This window comes from Heterodontus francisci, chromosome 21, assembly GCF_036365525.1.
Source record: "Heterodontus francisci isolate sHetFra1 chromosome 21, sHetFra1.hap1, whole genome shotgun sequence".
NCBI classification, from domain to species: domain Eukaryota; kingdom Metazoa; phylum Chordata; class Chondrichthyes; order Heterodontiformes; family Heterodontidae; genus Heterodontus; species Heterodontus francisci.
The window spans coordinates 6,742,649-6,766,604 of record NC_090391.1 but is presented as its reverse complement, the minus strand read 5'-3'; positions in this window follow the sequence as shown (position 1 = coordinate 6,766,604).

Here is a 23,956-nt window from a genome sequence, read left to right as displayed (position 1 = left end):
CTCTCCTTTCAAAATTAGTTCTTGCACACAGCCAGTTATACTTTTTATCCTTTTTTGATCCTTTTTCAACATTATTAGATGTAAAGTTTTTACTTTAATCTCGCCCTCCCACTCTCTCTGTCTGTCACTCCCTCTGTCTCTGTTTCTCCCTCTGTTTGTCTCCCTCCCTCTCTGTCTCTGTCTCCCTTTCTCACTCTGCATCTGTCTCTCTCCCTCTGTATCTGTCTCACTCGCTTTCTCCTTATCTCTCTCCCTCTGCAGCTGCCTGCCTCCCTTTCTGTCTGTCTCACTCTGCATTTGCCTGCCTCCCTTTCTGTCTCTCTCCCTCTCCCTCTGTCTCTGTCCCACTCTGTCTGTGTCTCTCTCCATCTGTCTCTCACTCCCTCCATCTCTCCGTCCCTCTGTACGAGGACAGCAATGCTTTGAGCCATTTGTTTGGTTAATTTTGAATCTTTAACTCTTGCTTTTGTTGGGAATGTCAATGCTGTTCAAAAATATCAAACACTCATCTAACACTCATCCCTAAACCACTCACATTAAAACCCAAATACCGGACTGGGCAGACAATGGGGATTGTTACTGGGGTTTCGTCAAGGTCTCATTTCGCTATCTCTTCTGTCTCTCACTGTCTTCCACTTTGTCCCTCCCTCTCCATTTCGCCATTTGCTTTTGTTTCCCCCTCTCCTCTTTCCTTCGTCGCGCCCAACTTTATAAATGGAGAGAAAGCTCCCTCCACTTTATACATAGAGAGGGAGTTCCCTCCACTTTATAGCTGGAGAGCGAGCTCCCTCTACTTTATACAAAGAAAGGGAGCTCCCTCTGTTTTATGCAGCCGCCGTGGTGGGCTTTGAACACCTGTCCCCAGGCCATCAGGTTGGGCCTCTGGATTCCGTGACCAGTGATATGATCACTACCCAACTGCCTCCCAAATGGATGCGTACAGTGTCTGTCCCGTAATATCACTCACAATAGTTTCTGGGCTGGAGACCTGAACATGGTCCCGAATCAGAGACTCAAAGTTCACATTTTAACTTAGAAACGGCAGGAACAGATTAAAACGGGAATTCTTTTGTCCCTGTATTCAGTGTCCACAGCAGACAGATCAGTTACATTTACAATAGAAATGCCAGGAGTGAACAAGGTCAATACAATAACATGGAAAATGTAAATGACGCCTCTCATAATTGTAGCATCCGTCCAGTATGAGTACAGATTTCAGGTTTATTCCGAGAGAGGTCTTACTCAGAAAATGTCATTGACATTGAAATGATTGTGTTTTATCCACCACATTATTTACATCAGAGTCAAAGCTGCTGATGTAATGTGTTTGTTCAGGTGAGTGTAACTAATAGCAATGATCAGGGGTATAACCGTGTCTTTGGAGACTTATCCCCTGTATAAATCAGGAATCATTGGAATGGATCAGCTCAGAGTGCCTGGTGGAGCTGTGGATTCCAGGCTAACAGAAGTCTCTGCTTCTCACAGAAATGGGATATCCAGTATTCGTTCAGTTCATATTCATTTACTATCCTGTACTTGCAGCGATTGGAGTTCCTGGTAAGCCGGTATCTCTGCTGTTAATGGTCTAAATCGCTGTTAACTGTGCTGCAGTACTCGGTATTATTTCCCTCTGTGTGTGTTACACAGCCGCCTGTTCGTTTCCAGCAATTTACTGATGGAATCTCCTCATTGTCGACTCTTTCATTCTTGTCGGAACTGTATTATGTATTTAATGGTATTGTTTTAAGTAACTGTGGCATTATTACTGGATTATTCTGTGTATTGAATGTATTGGAATTAGATGTTTCAGTGAGGATCAATAATCAGACCATTAGGAGTTTTTAACAGTTTCATGATGTGGATCGAACCGGTCCTGGAATATTTTTATGATTTTTTTCAGTGATTGATAATGAGACATCTCACGGTCTCAGTGTTACAAGGGGACAGAACAATGTCCTCCCTCCCCAATAACATGGCTCAGTTTAACTGTGATTTCAATGTGTTTATTGATTATCACTGTTATCAAATATTATTTCATTCTGTGTGTGTCTGACGCTGCTTCAGAAGTCTGGCTACTGAACTGAGTTTGCTGCTAACACTTTCACTTCTCCTTCTCTGCTTCACTGTGGACCTTCACTGTCACTGGACTACATTGTAAAATAGAAAGTATTGATGTGATGTTTTACTGGTTTTCACTCTGTCAGTTGGAATCAAGAGTCTTTCCATTTATCTGTAGATTATCAGCTGCAGCGCTGATGTTGGTGTTTTATTAATTAAACAATCCCACATTCTAACAGATTACTTTATAATTCCAGGAGAAGGAATTTCAATGATTGTGAGGTTTGTCTGGAAGTAGCTTTCGATCCTGTTTATTCCATGTATGGTAGATGAAGTGAAGAGTGTAGGTGAACAGATGGAGACTTGAGTGTTCTGTAGATACATTAAATTATTCACAGAGATTTCACCATTGAACAAACAGACTCTGAGAATAGAATCATTGAACCTGGGGCTGGTGAACAGAACACAGACGCAGAATGTTAGCAATAAATCATATGTGAAAAGCAGCATTAGCTAACAGTTTGCAGGGTGTGAGTACTCCGGAGAGATAGGGAAGGAGAAAAGGAGCAGGGAGAACGAAACAGTGGGAAAGAAATAGGCAGAAGTAAAAAGAAAGGTAAAGAAGCAGCAGTGTAAATAATTCATTATCATAAAGTGCTGGAATGTCCAGAACAATTAGTGAGAGAAACTATGAGTTGAAGTTGTCTGTTGTCAGATTGTGTTCATTTTCCTGTTGGACTTGATCCTCTGTGTTGATTTCTGTCAGGACCTCATTTTCTTTTGCATTAAGTTCCTATTCCGTACTTAGTGACTGAATAAACAGAATAGAATCAGTTCATCACTGTTGGTAATTCATTATTTAAATACTGCTCTTTAAAATCTCTGTGACAGCTGAATTCAATAAAGAGCGAGGCAGATATCAGAAATATATTTACATTTATATTTAATAGCCTGTACAAACTAAATATATTGACTATATTGTAGAAACAATGAACTGTTCTCCAACACCAATAACCACTGGGATTATTGTTTGAATGTATTAATTGAGTTGTGTTACTGGGATCTTTAGATTAGATTTCCTCTCACACTCTGCTGCAGTCTCGCCCTGTGAATCTCAGCCTCTCCTCTCACTGTATTGAATCCTCAGTCTCCTCATCCATTGCTTCGGTTTATCCATTTTCCCAAACCATCTGCTCCAGTCTCCCCTCCTGCTCCAACATGTCCTTTTACTTCTCTCCCTCTCAATCTCACTCACTGACTCCACCTCCAGCTCCTTTGTCCAACCTGATAGGAATACAGTAACATGGGAGCTGGAGGTGGCCATTCAGCCCTTAGAGCCTGCTCTGCCATTCTATATCGTTGCTGATACTCCAACACAGCGCAGCAGTTTTCCCATTTGATCACAGTCTCTGTCGGTTCCCTGAACCCAGAGCAACAAACCAGCTACACATCCCGCTCTCCCCAAACCTTCCCAATCAACAGTCTGGAGACAAATTCCCAATTAACACATTGGATTCCATCTCTGTAAAACAGCTTCTCATTCCCCCACTGATACTGCATCCTCACTCAGTATTTCCAGTCGATCCGGTGCGGACTTTATTCACTTTCAGCATCAATTTCCCAATTCATTATTAATAATTGTGTTTTCAAACATTTCACTGTGACAAAGCACTGCCCGGGTCAATGAATCAGTTTTCACTGCTCGATGCAGCAACAAAGCTGGAAATTTCAGCCCAGATTCTGTCAAACTGCTGCTTTGTCTCCAGGTCTGATCAGTAATTTCTCTGCTTCCTTTTCTCTCTCTCTTCCAGTTAACTTGGTGGCGATTGTGATCCTGTCCCGAGGAAAGTGCGGTCTCTCCAAATGTATCAGTGTCTACCTGGTGGGAATGGCAGTGTCTGATCTCCTGGTCGCTATCACTAATCCCATATTGAGATGGATTGTTTTAATTTATTTCCCATATTCATTCCTGAGAATTACTCCTGTGTGTTCTCTCATTGCCGTTCTGCTTTCTGCATCCACAGTTGTTTCTGTCTGGCTCACAGTCACTTTCACCTTTGATCGATTTGTGGCCATTTGTTGTGAGAAGCTGAAAACAAAATATTGCAGCGAGAAAAGGGCGGCTGTGGTTGTGGGAACAGTGAGTGTGCTGGGCTGTTTAGAGTCTCTCCCCTGGTACTTTACACTGGAACAAGATTACATTATTGATAATGTTCCCATGGGTTGTGTTAATAAACTGAGCCTCTTTACTTCCCCCATATGGGGGGCATTTGAATTGTATGACCTCATTTTAACCCCTTGTGTCCCGGTCTTTCTGATTTTGCTGCTCAATGTTCTGACTGTCAGACGGATTTTATTCTCCAGTAAAGTCCGCAGGGGATTCAGGCGCCACAGCAATGCAGAGAATCACAAGGACCCAGAGATGGAGAATCGCAGGAAATCAATTATTTTACTCTTCAGTATATCCGGCAGTTTTATCCTGTTATGGGTGACCCGGGTTGTGTATATCATTTATTGGAGAATTACAGATATTTATTATTATTCCTCCTACACTGACCCTCTCTTTATCACAGATCAAACATCAAAGATGCTGCAGGTTCTCAGTTCCTGCAGCAACACATGTATTTACATTGTGACCCAGACTAAATTCAGACAGGAGCTGAAGAAGGGGGTGAAATACCCTCTCAATCTCATTGTTAAATTAGTGAAATCATAGAAAGAGCTGAAGGGTTTCAAACACTGGAACTAAATCCCATTCCCCCTCCTCCTCCCCCAGACCCCCAGCTCCACCTCCCACCCTCCACCCGCCTCTGTGATTATTTGACAGGCGCCATCTTCAGTCCTGGCAGTGAATGAACGTGGGCAGACCCTGATGGTTAACGGGAATAGGATACGTTTGCGCATGTGCCAGTGCAGCGCCACCTCGTGGTTGCTTTGTCAGCAACAGCAGCCAGTGGACAAAGCTGCAAATCGCAGGGATTGTGTGCTGGTGAGTGGGACAGTAACTGCAGTGAGGCAGGGACACCAGCAGATGGAGATGGTGAGCGGGTGCAGCAACTGCAGTGAGGCAGAGGCACCAGCAGATGGAGATGGTGAGAGGAGGTCAGTAACTGCAGTGAGGCAGTGACACCAGCAGATGGATATGGTGAGTGGGCCAGTAACTGCAGTGACACAGAGACACCAGCAGATGGAGATGGTGAGAGGGGGACAGTAGCTGCAGTAAGACAGGGACACCAGGAGATGGAGAAGAAGGGACAGTAACTGAATTGACACAGGGACACCAGCAGATGGAGATGGTGAGAGGGGGGCAGTAACTGCAGTGAGACAGGGACACCAGCAGATGGAGATGGTGAGAGGAGGACAGCAGCTGCAGTAAGACAGGGACACCAGCAGATGGAGATGGTGAGTGTGGGACAGTAACTGCAATGAGGCACGGGTACCAGCAGATGGAGATAGTGAGAGGGGTGACCGTAACTGCATTGAGAGAGGGATACCAGCAGATGGAGATGGTGAGAGGGGTGACCGTAACTGCAGTGAGAGAGGGATACCAGCAGATGGAGATGCTGAGCCATTGCTGATGGGAGATTATGAGTTCCTGAGTTTGAAAGTTTCCAAAAGTTTGAGGAGGTTACTTTCTGTAAACTTGAGATGCTGAATGAAATAATTTCAATACAATTTGTGTTAAATGGCTATCTTCCTACTATGTAAACACTTGTAACATTAAACTGTTTGGAAACGTATTTTTAGTGATTAAAGATAATTTATAAATAAAACAAATGCATCAAATGAAACTCAAACAATCATTTACAAATAAAAACTCTCTGAAAAAGTTGTGTTGAGTTCTTCATCACTAACGTTATGACATCTCTCTCTCTCTCTCTCACTTCTCTTTCTCTGCTGGTATCTTCTGTCGTATAACTCAGAGTAATTGAAGTTTTGATCCGATTGTCTTTTGAAAGTTAATTTTGAATCTGCTTTCAGAAACCTGTCAGTGAATTTCAGACCAGAATAATTCCCTGCCTAATTGTTTCTCCCCTCTGCTAGTGTAAACAGTCTCTTCTCACGTCTCCAAACTGAGGGAAAGATTTTGAATACAATTAATTTCTCCAGGACAGCAACCGCAGAGGAGCTGAAACCTCCTGAATGTGGACAAAAAATGAACATTAATCCCTCTGAATCCCCCAGGAGAGCAGAGGAAAGAAACAGTCAGGAAGCAAATGGAAACAAGTGACACTTTATTACAGCAGCAAAAAACTCTTTTTCAGAATGTGGAGGTCGTTATCGCTGAGCTTCATATAAACTGGAGGTGAAAAGTGGAAGATCTTTAATAGAATTTGTGTTAAATGTCCATTTCCCAGCTTTGTAAACCCTTGTAACATTAAACTGGTAAATATTAAGAAGGTGTTTTTAATTGATTACAGCCTAATGCATAAATACAGCAGCAGCAAATAATGTCCAAAGTATCATTGAGAAATATAACTGTAAATATGGGTGAGAATTGTGTGAAATGTCACCAGTTGTTAAAGTTCTCTTGGCTGCATCATTAACCCGGCTCGAGTTTAGTTTGTAACACAGTGGAATTGAAAATCTGAATAAAAACTGCCTGTTTATACTGCAGTCAAACAGGCCTCTCCAGCAAAAACTGATTGCCAGAATTTCAAGGTAACTGCAGTGAGACATTTTCAGTCATTTTCTGAACTTTCTGTTAACTGGAGGTGAATAGTGGAAGACATTTAATACAATTAGTGTTAAAAGGCCATTATCCAAACCAGCCCCTCCAGGTTTTAAATGACAGCAGTTTTTCTGTTCTGTTAATGTGGTTTTTGGGGGAGGGAGAGAGAGAGAGAGACAGACAGACAGGTTTCTGTGTGGAATGGTCCATTTGGGATATGGCTGGAATATCCCTCTCTCCCCCATTCCCTGTTTACACAGAGACACACCTTGGACTGTCCCATACCTGGGAGGCAGCGTCCAGATGAAGGAAGCTGAGAGCTGGTTGGGTGAGCTGTATTTGGGGTGGACTGTCTGTTTTGAGTGACAGGTTCTGGGATATATTAGGACAACATCAGCCTCCATTCTTTCTTTCCATGCGGCTGGTTTGTGAAGGTGAGTTTCTGTATCTCAGTCTCTGTGTCTCTGTGCCCAGATGAATTGCAAGCTGATTACAGTGTGTGTGTGAGTGAGAGAGTCCAGTCTGAATCCCCCGCTCTCTCTGTCCCAGTCCTGACCCTTGTCTCCAATTCCCACCCCAATCTCCCTCTCCAGGATCTTTTCCCCATGGATGAGCTGATGGAGGCAAGGTGTTAGAGTCCAATGATGGAGCGCAGACCGTGTTGGATGGTGAGTATCACAACTTTATTGTCCCTCTCTGCCTTTCTCTCTCCTTTTGACTCAATCTCTCTCTTTCAATCTCTTTTTCAATCTCTCTGTGTCTATTTCTCTCTGTTTCTCTCTCTGTTTATCTCTCTCTGTTCCTCAATCGCTCTCTCTCTCTCTGTTTCTCTGTCTGTGTGTTTCTCTCTCTCTTTCAATCTCTCTCTGTGTTTCTCTCTCTCTCTGTGTTTCTCTCTCTGTGTGTTTCTCTCTCTCTGTTCCTCAATCTCTCTCTCTCAGTTTCTCTCTCTGTGTGTTTCTCTTTCTCTCTGTTTCTCTCTCTCTCTGTTCCTCAATCTCTCTCTCTCTCAATCTCTCTCTCTCTCAGTTTCTCTCTCTCTGTGTTTCTCTCTCTCTCTGTTTCTCTCTCTTTCGATTCTCGCTCTCTGTTTCTCACTCTCAGTTTCTCTCTCTCTCTCTTTTTTTTCTCTCTCTCTCTGGTTCTCTCTCCCTCTGTGTTACTCCATTTCTCCCTCTCTCACTTTGTGTTTGTCTCTCTCTCTGTTTCTCTCTGAATGATTGTGTGTCTTTCTGTCTCAATGGATTTCTTTGTCCTTCTCTCTCTCAATCTCTCTGTGATTCTCTGTGTGCCTTTCTCACTGGCTTTCTGTCTGTCTCTTTGCTGCCTGCAATCTTTTTGTGTCTCAGTTCTTTCCCTCCACTTTTTTCCCTCTTTTTCTGTGTCTCTTCCGGCCTTTTCTCTATTCCTCTGAATTTCTTTCTACTGTATTTCTGACTTTGTCTTTTCTCTATTTCTTACTTTCTGCCTTTTTCTGACTTTGTCTTTTCTGTATTTGTCTTTTTCTGACTTTGTCTTTTCTGTGTTTCTGACTTTCTGTCTTTTTCTGACTTTGTCTTTTCTGTATTTCTCTGAGTTTGTCTTTTCTGTATTTCTGACTTTGTCTTTTCTGTATTTCTCTGAGTTTGTCTTTTCTGTATTTCTCTGACTTTGTCTTTTCTGTATTTCTGACTTTGTCTTTTCTCTATTTCTCTGAGTTTGTCTTTTCTGTATTTCTCTGACTTTGTCTTTTCTGTATTTCTCTGAGTTTGTCTTTTCTGTATTTCTGACTTTGTCTTTTCTCTATTTCTCTGAGTTTGTCTTTTCTCTATTTCTCTGACTTTGTCTTTTCTGTATTTCTCTGTCTTTGTATTTTCTGTATTTCTGACTTTGTCTTTTCTCTATTTCTCTGACATTGTCTTTTCTCTATTTCTCTGACTTTGTCTTTTCTGTATTTCTCTGTCTTTGTCTTTTCTCTATTTCTCTGAGTTTGTCTTTTCTGTATTTCTCTGAGTTTGTCTTTTCTGTATTTCTCTGAGTTTGTCTTTTCTCTATTTCTGAGTTTCTGTCTTTTTCTGACTTTGTTTTTTCTGTGTTTCCGACTTTCTGTCGTTTCTCTATTTCTGACTGTCTGTTTCTATCTTTTCTCTCTTGCTTTTTCTAACCCACCCCCGCAATTATCCCCAACCCGCAATTATCCCCCACGCAATTATCCCCCCCGCAATTATCCCCCCCGCAATTATCCCCACCCCGCAATTATCCCCCCTCGCAATTATCCCACCCCCGCAATTATCCCCCCCACAATTATCCCCCTCCCGCAATTATCACCCACCCCGCAATTATCCCCACCCCGCAATTATCCCCCCCTCGCAATTATCACCCCCCTCGCAATTATCACCCCCCCCGCAATTATCCCCACCCCGCAATTATCCCCCCCGCAATTATCACCCCCCTCGCAATTATCACCCCCCTGCAATTACCCCCCCCGCAATTATCCCCACCCAGCAATTATCCCCCTCCCGCAATTATCACCCCCTCGCAATTATCACTCCCCCCGCAATTATCCCCACCCCGCAATTATCCCCCCCGCAATTATCCCCACCCCGCAATTATCCCCCTCCCGCAATTATCACCCCCCTCGCAATTATCACTCGCCCCGCAATTATCCCCACCCCGCAATTATCCCCACCCCGCAATTATCCCCCTCGCAATTATCCCCCCCTCGCAATTATCACCCCCCTCGCTATTATCACCCCCCCGCAATTATCCCCACCCCGCAATTATCCCCCTCGCAATTATCCCCCCCTCGCAATTATCACCCCCCTCGCTATTATCACCCCCCCGCAATTATCCCCACCCCGCAATTATCCCCCCCGCAATTATCACCCCCCTCGCAATTCTCACCCTCCCCGCAATTATTCCCCCCCCGCAATTATCCCCACCCCGCAATTATCCCCCTCGCAATTATCACCCCCCTCGCAATTATCACCCCCCCGCAATTATGCCCCCCGCAATTATCCCCTCCCGCAATTATCACCCCCCCGCAATTATCCCCACCCCGCAATTATCCCCCCCGCAATTATCCCCCCCGCAATTATCACCCCCCTCGCAATTATCTCCCCTCCGCAATTATCCCCACTCCGCAATTATCCCCCCCGCAATTATCCCCTCCCGCAATTATCCACCCCCGCAATTATCCCCCCCCGCAATTATCCATCCCCGCAATTATCCCCACCCCCGCAATAATCCCCACCCCCGCAAGTATCCCCAGCCCCGCAATTATCCAGCCCCGCAATTTCCCCCCCCCCGCAATTTTATCCCCCCCCAGCAATTTATCCCCCCAGCAAATTTAGTCCCCCTCCCCTGCAATTTCCCCCCCCCTCAATTTCACGCCACCCGGCTGCAAAATTTCCTCCAACCTCAATTTATATCCACGATGCAAATTTTATCCCCTGCAATATTTCCCCCCCCCCCCGGATAACATTCCCCCCTTGTACAGACCCCCACCCAATGTAAATAATCCTCATCTACAGACCCCTATCGGATATCTCCTGTTAACTGACCCCCATCTAATACCCTCACTATCAACAGATCCAGGAACAGACCCGCATCTAATTATCCCCTTCCCCCTGTTCCAAGACAACCCATCTGGATACTTCCCCAGGACCGAGTCCCATCGAAATACCCCCCCAGGAGCAGACTCCCATCGAAATACCCCGCCAATAAAAGACTCCCATCTAGATACCCCGCCGGGGACAGACCCCCATCTAGATACATCCCTGGGGACAGACACCCATCTAAATACATCCCCGGGGACAGACCCCCATCTAAACACATCCCCGGGGACAGACGCCCATCTGAATACATCCCCGGGGACAGACCCCCATCTAAATACATCCCCGGGGACAGACCCCCATATAGATACCCCGCCGGGGACAGACCCCCATCTAAAAACTTCCCCGGGGACAGACCCACATCTAAATACATCCCCGGGGAATGACCCCCATCTAAATACATGCATGGGACAGACCCCCATCTAAATACATCCCCGGGGACAGACTCCCATCTAGATGCATCCCCGGGGACAGACCCCCATCTAAATACGAACCCTGGGAACAGACCCCCATCTAAATACTAACCCCGGTGACAGACCCCCATCTAAATACTAATCCCGGGAACAGACCCCCATCTAAATACATGCCCGGGAACAGACCCCCATCTAAATACCAATCAAGGGAACAGACCCTCATCTAAATACTAATCGCGGGAACAGACCCGCATCTAAATACTAACCCCGGGGACAGACCCCCGTCTAAATTCTAATCCCGGGAACGGACCCCCATCTAAATACATGCCCAGGAACAGACCCCCAACTAAATACATCCCCGGGGACAGACCCCCATCTAAATACATCCCCGGGGACAGACCCCCATCTGAATACATCCCCGGGGACAGACCCCCATCTAAATACATCCCCGGGGACAGACCCCCATCGAAATAATAACCCCGGGAACAGACCCCCAACTATATACCAACCCCGGGGACAGACCCCCATCTAAATACTAACCCTGGGGACAGATCCCCATCTAAATACTGACCCCGGGAACAGACCCCCAACTAAATACTAACCCCGGGGACAGACCCCCATCTAAATACCCCACCCCCGGGAACAGACCCCCATCTGAAGACACATCCCGGGAACAGACCCCCATCTAAATACATGCCCGGGAACAGACCCCCATCTAAATACATCCCCGGGACCCCCCCAGGAGCAGACTCCCATCGAAATACCCCGCCAATAACAGACTCCCATCTAGATTTTTTAGAATTAGAATATTACAGCGCAGTACAGGCCCTTCGGCCCTCGATGTTGCGCCGAGCTGTGAAACCATCTGACCTACACTATTCCATTTTCATCCATGTGTCTATCCAATGTCCACTTAAATGCCCTTAAAGTTGGCGAATCTACTACTGCTGCAGGCAGGGCATTCCACGCCCTTACTACTCTCTGAGTAAAGAAACTACCTCTCACATCTGTCCTATATCTATCACCCCTCAACTTGAAGCTATGTCCCCTCTTGTTTGCCATCACCATCCGAGGAAAAAGACGCTCCCTATCCACCCTATCTAACCCTCTGATTATCTTATATGTCTCTATTAAGTCACCTCTCCTCCTCCTTCTCTCCAACGAAAACAACCTCAGGTCCCTCAGCCTTTCCTCGTAAGACCTTCCCACCATACCAGGCAACATCCTAGTAAATCTCCTCTGCACCTTTTCCATAGCTTCCACATCCTTCCTTTAATGCGGTGACCAGAACTGCACGCAATACTCCAGGTGCGGTCTCACCAGAGTCTTGTACAGCTGCAGCATGACCTCGTGGCTCCGAAACTCGACCCCCCTACTAATAAAAGCTAACACACCATATGCCTTCTTGACAGCCCTATTAACCTGGTTAGCAACCTTCAGGGATTTATGCACCTGGACACCAAGATCTCTCTGCTCATCTACACTAACAAGAATCTTCCCATTAGCCCAGTACTCTGCATTCCTGTTACTCCTTCCAAAGTGAATCACCTCACACTTTTCCGCATTAAACTCCATTTGCCATCTCTCAGCCCAGCTCTGCAGCCTATCTATGTCTCTCTGTACCCTACAACATCCTTCGGCACTATCCACAACTCCACCGACCTCAGTGTCATCTGCAAATTTACTAACCCACCCTTCTACACCGTCTTCCAGGTCATTTATAAAAATGACAAACAGCAATGGCCCCAAAACAGATCCTTGCGGTACACCACTAGTAACTAAACTCCAGGATGAACATTTGCCATCAACCACCACCCTCTGTCTTCTTTCAGCTAGCCAATTTCTGATCCAAAGCTCTAAATCACCTTCAACCCCATACTTCCGTATTTTCTGCAATAGCCTACCGTGGGGAACCTTATCAAACGCCTTACTGAAATCCATATACACCACATCCACTGCTTTACCCTCATCCACCTGTTTGGTCACCTTCTCGAAAAACTCAATAAGGTTTGTGAGGCACGACCTACCCGTCACAAAACCGTGCTGACTATCTCTAATGTACTTATTCTTTTCAAGATGATTATAAATCCTGTCTCTTATAACCTTTTCCAACATTTTACCCACAACCGAAGTGAGGCTCACAGGTCTATAATTACCAGGGCTGTCTCTACTCCCCTTCTTGAACAAGGGGACAACATTTGCAATCCTCCAGTCTTCCGGCACTATTCCTGTCGACAATGACGACATAAAGATCAAGGACAAAGGCTCTGCAATCTCCTCCCTAGCTTCCCAGAGAATCCTAGGATAAATCCCATCTGGCCCAGGGGACTTATCTATTTTCACACTTTCCAAAATTGCTAACACCTCCTCCTTGTGAACCTCAATCCCATCTAGCCTTGTAGCCTGAATCTCAGTATTCTCAACAACATTTTCTTTCTCTACTGTAAATACTGACGCAAAATATTCATTTAACACTTCCCTTATCTCCTCTGATTCCACACACAACTTCCCACTACTATCCTTGATTGGCCCTAATCTAACTCTAGTCATTCTTTTATTCCTGATATACCTATAGAAAGCCTTAGGGTTTTCCATGATCCGATCCACCAATGACTTCTCGTGTCCTCTCCTTGCTCTTCTTAGCTCTCCCTTTAGATCCTTCCTGGCTAGCTTGTAGCTCTCAAGCGCCCTAACTGAGCCTTCACGTCTCATCCTAACATAAGCCTTCTTCTTCCTCTTGACAAGCGCTTCAACTTCTTTAGTAAACCACGGCTCCCTCGCACGACAACTTCCTCCCTGCCTCACAGGTACATACTTATCAAGGACACGCAGTAGCTGCTCCTTGAATAAGCTCCACATTCCGATTGTTCCCATCCCCTGCAGTTTCCTTCCCCATCCTATGCATCCTAAATCTTGCCTAATCGCATCATAATTTCCTTTCCCCCAGTTATAATTCTTGCCCTGCGGTATATACCTGTCCCTGCCCATCGCTAAGGTAAACCTAACCGAATTGTGATCACTGTCACCAAAGTGCTCACCTACATCTAAATCTAACACCTGGCCGGGTTCATTTCCCAGATACCCCGCCGGTGACAGACTCCCATCGAAAATCATCCCCGTGGACAGACCCCCTTCTGAATACATCCCAGGGGACAGACCCCCATCTAGATACATCCCCGGGGACAGACCCCCATCTAAATACGAACCCCGGGAACAGACCCCAATCTAAATACTAACCCCGGGGACAGACCCCCATCTAAATACGAACCCCGGGAACTGACCCCCAACTAAATACTAACCCCGGGGACAGACCCCCATCTAAATACCCCCCCCGGGAACAGACCCCCATCTAAATACTAATCCCGGGAACAGACCCCCATCTAAATACATGCCCGGGCACAGACCCCCATCTAAATACTAATCCCGGGAACAGTCCCCATCGAAATACGTGCCCGGGAACAGACCCCCATCTAAATACTAATCCCGGGGACAGACCCCCGTCTAATTTCTAATCCCGGGAACAGACCCCCATCTAAATACATGCCCGGGAACAGACCCCCAACTAAATACATCCCCGGGGACAGACCCCCATCTAAATACATCCCCGGGGACAGACCCCCATCTGAATACATCCCCGGGGACAGACCACCATCTAAATACATCCCCGGGGACAGATTCCCATCTAAATACTAACCCCGGGAACAGACTCCCAACTAAATACCAACCCCGGGGACAGATCCCCATCTAAATAATAACCCCGGGGACAGATCGCCATCTAAATACTAACCCCGGGAACAGACCCCCAACTAAATACTAACCCCGGGGACAGACCCCCATCTAAATACCCCCCCCCCCGGGAACAGACCCCCATCTAAAGACTAATCCCGGGAACAGACCCCCATCTAAATACATGCCCGGGAACAGACCCCCATCTAAATACATCCCCGGGGACAGACCCCCATCGAAATTGATCCCCGGGGACAGACCCCCATCTAAGTACCCCCCCGGGGACAGACCCCGATCTAAATAAATCCCCGGGGACAGACCACCATCAAAATAAATCCCCGGGAACAGACCCACATCTAAATACATCCCCAGGGACAGACCCCCATCTAAATAAATCCCCGGGGACAGACCACCATCTAAATAAATCCCTGGGGACAGACCCCCATCTAAATAAATCCCCGGGGACAGACCCCCATCTAAATACATCCCCGGGGACAGACCCCTATTTAGATAGCCCACCCGGGGAAAGACCCCCATCTAAATAAATCCCCGGGGACAGACCCCTATTTAGATAGCCCACCCGGGGACAGACCCCCAACTAAATAAAACCCCGGGGACAGACCCCTATTTAGATAGCCCACCCGGGGACAGACCCCCATCTAAATAAATCCCCGGGGACAGACCCCTATTTGGATAGCCCACCCGGGGACAGACCCCCATCTAAATAAATCCCCGGGGACAGACCCCTATTTAGATAGCCCACCCGGGGACAGACCCCCAACTAAATAAAACACCGGGGACAGACCCCCATCTAAATACAGACCCCCATCTAAATACATCCCCGGGGACAGACCCCTATTTAGATAGTCCACCCGGGGACAGACCCCCATCTAAATAAATCCCTGGGGACAGACCCCTATTTAGATAGCCCACCCGGGGACAGACCCCAACTAAATAAAGCCCCGGTGACAGACCCCCATCGAAATACATCCCCGGGGAAAGACCCCTATTTAGATAGCCCACCCGGGGACAGACCCCCATCTAATTATACCCCCATAATACCCCTGTTACAAATACCTGACGGGAACAGACACCCATCAAAATACCCCCCTGGGGACAGACCCCCATTGAAATACCCCCCGGGGGACAGTCCCCCATCGAAATAGATCCCCGGGGACAGACACCCATCTAAATAAATCGCCGGGTGACCGACCGTCATCTAAATACTTCCCCGGTGACAGACCCCCATCTAAATACATCCCCAGGGACAGACCCCCATCTAAATACATCCCCGGGGACAGACCCCCATCTAAATACATCCCCAGGGACAGACCCCCATCTAAATACATACCCGGGGACAGACCCCCATCTAAATACATCCCCGGGGACAGACCCCCATCTAAATACATCCCCAGGGACAGACCCCCATCTAAATACATACCCGGGGACAGACCGCCATCTAAATACATCCTCGGGGACAGAACCCAATCTAAATACATCCCCGGGGACAGACCCCCATTTCGATAGCCCACCCGGGGACAGACCCCAATCTAACTACCACCCCCCTGGGGACAGACCCCCATCTAATTATACCCTTATAATACCCCTGTTACAAATACCCCCCGGGAAAAGAACCCCATCTTACTACACCACCCCCGGGACAGACCCCCATCTATCTAACCCCCCCGGGGACAGAACCCCATTTAAATCCCCCCCGGGGACAGACCCCCATCTAAATACCATCTAAATATGCAGAGACAGAAAGAAGTGGAGGGGCAGAGATACAAAGTAAAATGTGTTCACAGAATAGAGAGGGGTGCCCCGGGACAGTTTGGAGGGAAATGCAGAGATAATCTTGCAGGAAAGGAGGAGCAGAGATGGAAAGATTCAGGGAGTGAGAGAAATGGAGTGAGAGAGAGAGACAGATAAAGATACAGAGTCGCAGAAAGAGAGTGACAATAGAAACTTGTGAGACTCCAGAGAGAGGCAAAGATAGAAAGGATGTTGAGAGATACAGAGATAGGGATTTAAAGATGTGAAGAAACAGAGTTAGGAACAAAGAGGAATGTGCAGGGAACAAGTTGCAGCAAGAGATGGAGAGAGGGAAATTTATGGGATTACATTGAGTGTTCTGGAGCAGCGATTCCCAAACTATTCCCTTTGGAGCACCATCCAGCCCCCTCCCTTGTGGTTAAAATAAAATCCACAGACCCCCGAAAACACAAAATCAAAATACTGAGGATGCTGGAAATCTGAAATAAAAACTGTTCTGGAAATACTGAGCATTTCCAGCACTTTGTTTTTCTATCAGCCCCGAAATCACACAGTCTTCTTTTCTGGATCTAGAAATTAATTTGACAATGACAAATATATTTTTATTATTACTTTCCCTCTCCGGTTCAAGCTCTTGTCGGAGAAGTCCACGTGGCCAAAAGATTCTCCCTCTGCATCATCACAGCTGCAGCTTCCGAAAAGATTCTCCTTGGGAATAAGAGAAATAAAATTGATTCAAACAAAGCAAAGCATTTTTGCACAGAAATAAAACACAGCAAGAGCCCAGGACTCTCTCTCAAACTCACTGACATAAAACAATCTCTCAGTGACTTACAAACACATCCCCTGACACAGAGCCAGAGACTGGGAAGTGTAGATGTGTTTACCCTGTCATTTCCTGCTGTCTCTCTCTCTCTCTCTCTCCATTTCTCTGTGTGTCTCTCGACATCTGTTTCTGCCTCATTGTAAAAACACACAAACACTGGAGACCCCCATCCCCTCCCCTGTAGAAGGATAGAGAGAGAAATCCACATTCCCATCCCTGAAAATCTGAATTCAAATGGTCCCCTGGTGTTTCATTTCACTGTCAAATTCAGCCCGCAGCCTCAAACACCAGCAATATTCGGGAATGAGAACAAGCCTTTACAAACCTTCACATTTCACCCATTTCATTGCTGATTCACAGAAGTATTTGACACTCAATGAATCAATTTTTAAAGTGGTCGTCACTGTTGCAACGTTGGAAATGCTGTCGGCCATTGATGCACAGCAAATCCCACAAGCAGCAGTGTGCTTACAGCCGGCTACCCCTCTCTCCCCCTCTGATTCCTTCACTCTCCTGCATCTCTCTCCCTCCTGTTACTCTCATTCAGAGAGACAGATGGAGAGAGAGAGAGAAATTCACGTCACTGCCCAAAACACCAGCATTATTTGGGAATTATACCGGCTTCAAGCTCCGGACTTAAATTCCAGGCCTTCAGGAGAGTTTTACACACAATGAATTCACTTCGAAAATGCAGTCAATGTCACAATGCAAGGAATTCTGCAGGCAAGCTGTGCACAGCAAGATCCCAGCAATGGTGACACTTCAAAATTCAGTTTACCAAGATTTTGAGTGTGGATTTCTCTCTCTCTCTGTCTTTCTCCATCTTTCTCTGCCTTCCCTCCCTCATCCACACGCCGCCTCTCTCTCTCTCTCTCTCTCTCTCTCTCTCTCTCTCTGATTTACCTGCCACCTCCAGCTGTTTCTCTCTCTCCCTCTTTTTCTCTCCATCTGTTTCTGCCTCAGTGTTGTAATGTAAGAATTGATGCAGGGAATGTATGCACAGCAGGATCCCACAATGTGATCATAGCCAGATATCCTATCACAGTCCTCTGAAAATACTGAACTCCATCTTTAAACTTTTCACAAGCCTTTATACAGCTTCACGTTCAGCTCTTGTAAATATTGGCCCTTAGGATCAGTTGAGAATCAATGAATTAATTTTTAAAGTGGATTGAAACGTCCTCTGAATTGTTTCTGTTACCGTTTAAAATAACCACACGTCACATTGTGGCTCCTATTGATTAATGGTTAAAATAGAGAAAGTGCGGGGGGAGAGAAAACACAGAGAAATCCAGACTCAGACCCTCAGGAAGCTGAATTTTAAAGTATCCTCATTGTTGTCATGTAGGAAATGGTGCAGGGCACTAGATGCACAGCAAGATCCCACAAGCTGCAATGTGATAATAGCCACATTTCAGTCCCCAGAAAGGGCAAAATGCCTTATTTATACTGGGAACAAGCCATTGGTGCACAGCAAGATCCCACAAGCAGCAGTGTGATAACAGCTGGTTCCCCAACACCCCCTCTAATTCCCTCCATGTTTCCCTCACTCTCCTGCGTCTCTCTCTCCCTCCTGTTACTCTTGTTCAGAGAGAGACAGACAGAGAAATCTGCGCACAGTAAGATCCCAGTAAAGGTGACACTTCAAAATTCAGTTTACCAAAGTTTTGATTGTGGATTCCTTTCTCTCTCTCTCTCTCTCTCTGCATTTAACCTGCCACCTCTAGCTGTTTCTCTCTCTCCCTCTTTTTCCCTCCATCTGTTTCTGCCTCAGTGATGTAATGTAGGAATAGATGCAGGGAATGTATGCACAGCAGGATCCCACAATGTGATCATAGCCAGATATCCCATTACAGTCCTCAGAAAATGCTGAACTCCATCTTTAAATCTATAACAAGCCTTTATACAGCTTCATGTTCCCCTCAGGAGCAGTTGACACTCAATGAATTAATTTTTAAAGTGGTCCTCACTGTTGCAATGCAGGAAACCTGCAGGCAATCTGTGCACAGCAAGATCCCAAAGGCAACAATATGCTAATATGCAGATAATCAGTATTTAGTGACGTAAGTTTCGAGGTCCCAGAGGGAGGGACATTCCTGCAGTTTGAAAATCTCAAACACCCCTCTCCCTGGCTTTCTCCTGCTCCCTCCCCCCTGCACCCCTAAACACATCTGTTTCTTTTTCTCTAGATCTGGGATTTAATCCAGATTGAAACGTCCGCTGAAATGTTTCTGTCACCGTTTAAAATAACCACGCATCACATTCGATTCATAGAGAGATACAGCAGTAAAACAGTACCTTCGGCCCAACGCTGACCATCAGCCATCCATTTATGCTAATCCTACATTCATGCCATTTTTCCCCCTCTCACATCCCCACCTTCCCTCAATTCTCCGACCACCTACCTACACGAGGGGCAATTTTTATAATGGCCAATTTATCTATCAACACGCAAGTCTTTGGCATGTGGCAGGAAACCAGAGCACCCACCCGGAGGAAACCCACACGGAGAACTTGCAAACTCCGCACAGGCAGTACCCATAACCCAACCTGGGTTGCTGGAGCTGTGAGGCTGCGGTACTAACCACTTAGCCGCTGCAGGAAAGTCCCTCCCTCTGCGATCCCGAAACTTACATCACTGAAAACACATTATCTGCATATTATCATATTGCTGCCTGTGGGATCTTGCTGTGCACACATTGTGGCACCTATTGATTAATGCTTAAAACAGAGAATTTGCGGGGGAGAGAAAAGCAGAGGAAGATGGAGAGAAAACAGAGAAATCCATACTACACCCTCAGGAAGCTGAATTTTAAAGTGTCCTCATTGTTGTGCAGGAAAATGCTTAAGGGCACGAGATGCACAGCAAGATCCCACAAGCTGCAATGTATTAATTGCGAGATTACAGTCCCCAGAAAGGGCAAAGCTCCCTCTTTAAACTGGGAACAAGCTGCTGATTCTGTCTCACCATTTCAAATAACGACAAATCACATTGCCGTGTGTGGCATGTTTTTTATTAAATTTATTAAAGGTTTAATTGGAGAAGGTGAGTGTGAAACCGAGACAGAGAAGAGAAAGCATGGGGGGAGATGGAGACACAGGGAAAGAATGTGGAGACACAGAGAAAGCTCAGACCTACAGTAAAATGAATTAAAATGGGCACCGTGCATCTTATTTCACTGTTAGCTTCATAGCATTGCCCAAAACACCAGCAAACCTCACAGACAGGGCTGGAAGGAGCAAGGCGCAAATGGGACTCCCTCCTGGGGCTGCTCCTTTAACCCCAGGCTTTCAATCTGTAGAAAACACCAGGAACCCCAATCCAACATGAAATGTTTAACCCAGGGCCGCAGAGAGGAAATTAAACCTCAGGCTAATAAACAGACACAACTCACGTGGGCCCTTTGGGTGCAGCCTGTGGACAAGGCCTCAGTCCGTCCCCTCCGGAGGAAGCTCCTGTCCAAGGATTCCGCGTCCCAAACTTTCCCTCTTTTCACCTTCACCGTGCAGTTTTCAGAATGAAAATTCTTCAGGGGAAAGAAGGAGAAAAAAATTGGATTAAAATTCAAAGCGAGGACATTTTTAAACAAAATTGCATAGCCAGAGCCCAGAGTTTCCTCTCTCAGTTACACAGACAATCAGCAATATTCAAATACAATCAAATCACAGTTATAAACCAGATTGAGACAGAGAGAGCACACACGCAGATACACAGACACACACACTGAATCAGACTGGGGAATGTGTCCACTCTCTCCAGAGAGAGAGTGAAAGGTGGGTTTTGTGATTGGAACTGAGATCTTCAAACCCAGTTTATATCCTGAGTGAGCTGTTTGCAAACTCCACCCCTTCAGCCTCTGACATGTTGGGCTGTCTCTCAATCTCCTGCCTCGGGGGCGGGGGAGTGGGCCTGTCCTTTGATATGTTAATCCCAGTACAGGACCGTCCTGACTTTTCCAGTCCATTGACATGTTAATCCCAGCACAGCAATGCTTCCAGCCATCTCTTAGTTCATTTTAAAGCTTTAATTCTTTCCCTGCAGTTTCAAAATATCAAACACTGATCCAACCCTCCCCCCTCAAACCCTCACACTAAACCCACAAAAAAGACAGAGGCGCAAGGGAAGAGCCAACTGTGTAACAGCCCCGACAATCACATTTCTATGCAGCACCTGTGGAAGAGCTTGTCACTCTAGAATTGACCTTCATAGCCACTCCAGGCGCTGCTCCACAAACCACTGACCACCTCCAGGCACTTAGCCATTGTCTCTCGAGATAAGGAGGCCAAAGAAGAAACCCACAATACAGGACTGGGCAGATAATGGGGATTGTTACTGAGGTTGTGTTTGGGGATTTTTGCTGACATCAGTGTGGATTTTAAAGTGTGTCTCCCCTTCCCTCACTTCTGAAGTCTCTCAGTGTTGTTGTTGTGTGTTGACAGCTATTCCAGTGTCCAGTCCCTTTCAACTTTTAATAAAATCTGTGGAACACAAATAAATGTAAAGTTTCTCCAACAAGCTGTTTTGTCCTCCCTCTTTCACTGTCTTTCTCTGTCACTGCCCTATCTCTCTCTCTGACTCGCTCAGGACTGGGCAGACACTGGGGATTGTTACTGAGGTTCTGTTGGTCATTTTTACTGATATCAGTGCGGATTCTAAAATGTGTGTGTGTGTGTGTGTGTGTGTGTGTGTGTGTGTGTGTGTGTGTGTGTGTGTGTGTGTGTGTGTGTGTGTGTGTGTGTGTGTGTGTGTGTGTGAGAGAGAATATCACGCTCACCTCTCTCCATCTCTATCTCTCCTTCTCTCTCTGTTTCTCCTTCTCTCTCCCTCTCTCAATCCGCCTCTCTCATAGAATCAGAGAAAATAGGAGCAGGAGCAGGCCATTCGGCCCTTTGGGCCTGCTCCATCATTCAATAAAGATCATGACCGATGGTCTAATTCAGTACCCTGTTCCCACTTTCTCCCCATACCCCTTGATCCCTTTGACATTAAGAAATATATATCTCTCTTCCATGAATATATTTAATGACTTGGCCTCCACTGCCTTCTGCGGTAGAGAATTCCACAGGTTCACCACCCTCTACCCCATCCATCTCTCCCCCTCTATCTCCATCTCCACCCTCTATCTCCCTCACCCCCTGTATCTCCCTCTCCCCTCTATCTCCCTCACCCCCCTCTATCTCCCTCTACCCCATCCATCTCTCCCCCTCTATCTCCCTCTACCCCATCCATCTCTCCCCCTCTATCTCCGTCTCCACCCTCTATCTCACTCTCCCCCTCTATCTCCCTCTCCCCCTCCATCTCCCTCTCCCCCCTCTATCTCCCTCTCCCCCTCGATCTCCCTCTACCCCTCTATCTCCGTCTCCAACCTCTATCTCCGTCTCCAACCTCTATCTCCGTCTCCAACCTCTATCTCCCTCTCCCCCTCTATCTCCCTCTCCCCCCTCTATCTCTGTCTCCCCCCTATCTCCGTCTCCACCCTCTATCTCCCTCTCCCCCCTATCTCCCTCTCCCCCTCTATCTCCCAATCCCTCTCCATCTCCCTCTCCCCCTCTATCTCCCCATACCCTCTATCTCCCTCTCCCCCTCTATCTCCCAATCCCTCTCTATCTCACACACCCCCTCTATCTCACTCGTCCCCTCTATCTCACTCGTCCCCTCTATCTCCCTCTCCCACTCTATCTCCCTCTCCTACTCTATCACACTCTCCCCTCTATCTCCCAATCACCCTCTATCTCCCTCACCCCCTCTATCTCAAACGCCCCCTGTATCTCACACACCCCCTCTATCTCACTCTTCCCCTCTATCTCACTCTTCCCCTCTATCCCACTCTCCCCCTCTATCTCACTCGTCCCCTCTATCTGTCTCTCCCCCCACTATCTCACACACCCCCTCTATCTCCCTCTCCCCCTCTATCTCCCTCTCCCCCTCTATCTGTCTCTCTCCCTCTATCTCACTCTCTCCCTCTATCTCACTCTCTCCCTCTATCTCCCTCTGCCCCTCTATCTCTCTCTGCCCCTCTATCTCCCTCTGCCCCTCTATCTCCCTCTCCCCCTCTATCTGTCTCTCCCCCTCTATCTGTCTCTCGCCCTCTATCTCCCTCTCTCCCTCTATCTCCCTCTCCCCTCTATCTCCCTCTCCCCCTCTATCTCCCTCTCCCTCTCTCTCTGTCTCTCTCACTGCCTCTCTCTCTATCTCTTCCTGTCTCTCTCTCTGTGTTTCTCTCTCTCTTTGTGTCTCTCTGTCTGTTCCTCTCTCTCTGTCTCTCCTCTCTCTCTCTGTCCATGACTCTGTGTCTCTCTCACACCATTTCTCTCTCTCTGCCTCTGTCTCTCTGCCTCTCCCTGTCTCTATCTCTCTCTCTGTGTCTCAGTTTCCCCAATCTCTCACCATGGGACAGTCCCGTCATCCCAGGAACAAGTCTGGTGAACCTTCATTGCACTCCCTCTCTGGCAATAATATCCTTCCTAAGGTAAGGGGACCAAAACTGCACACAGTACTCCAGGTGCGGTCCAACCAAGGTTCTATGTGATTGAAGCAAGACTTCACTACTCCTGTACTCAAATCCTCTTGTGATAAAGACTAACATCCCATTAGCCTTCTGAATTGCATTCTGTACCTGCATGTTACTTTTCAGTGACTTATTTTCGGGGACACCCAGGTCGCTTTGTACATCTACGCTTTCTAATCTCTTACCATTTAATAAATACTCAATTCCACCATCCCGGGTGTGATCAGATACTCTGTCCCTTCGTGAACCATTTCCTGTCCCTCCAACAGCTTGTGCCACTGCCCTATTTATCGGTGTGTTTTCCCCTTCTGATGATGTTGAATTTGTTAGTGGCTTTTCTCCTACTGAAGTTGTTGTATTTGTTCGGTTTTTTTAGTCCTCGGGAA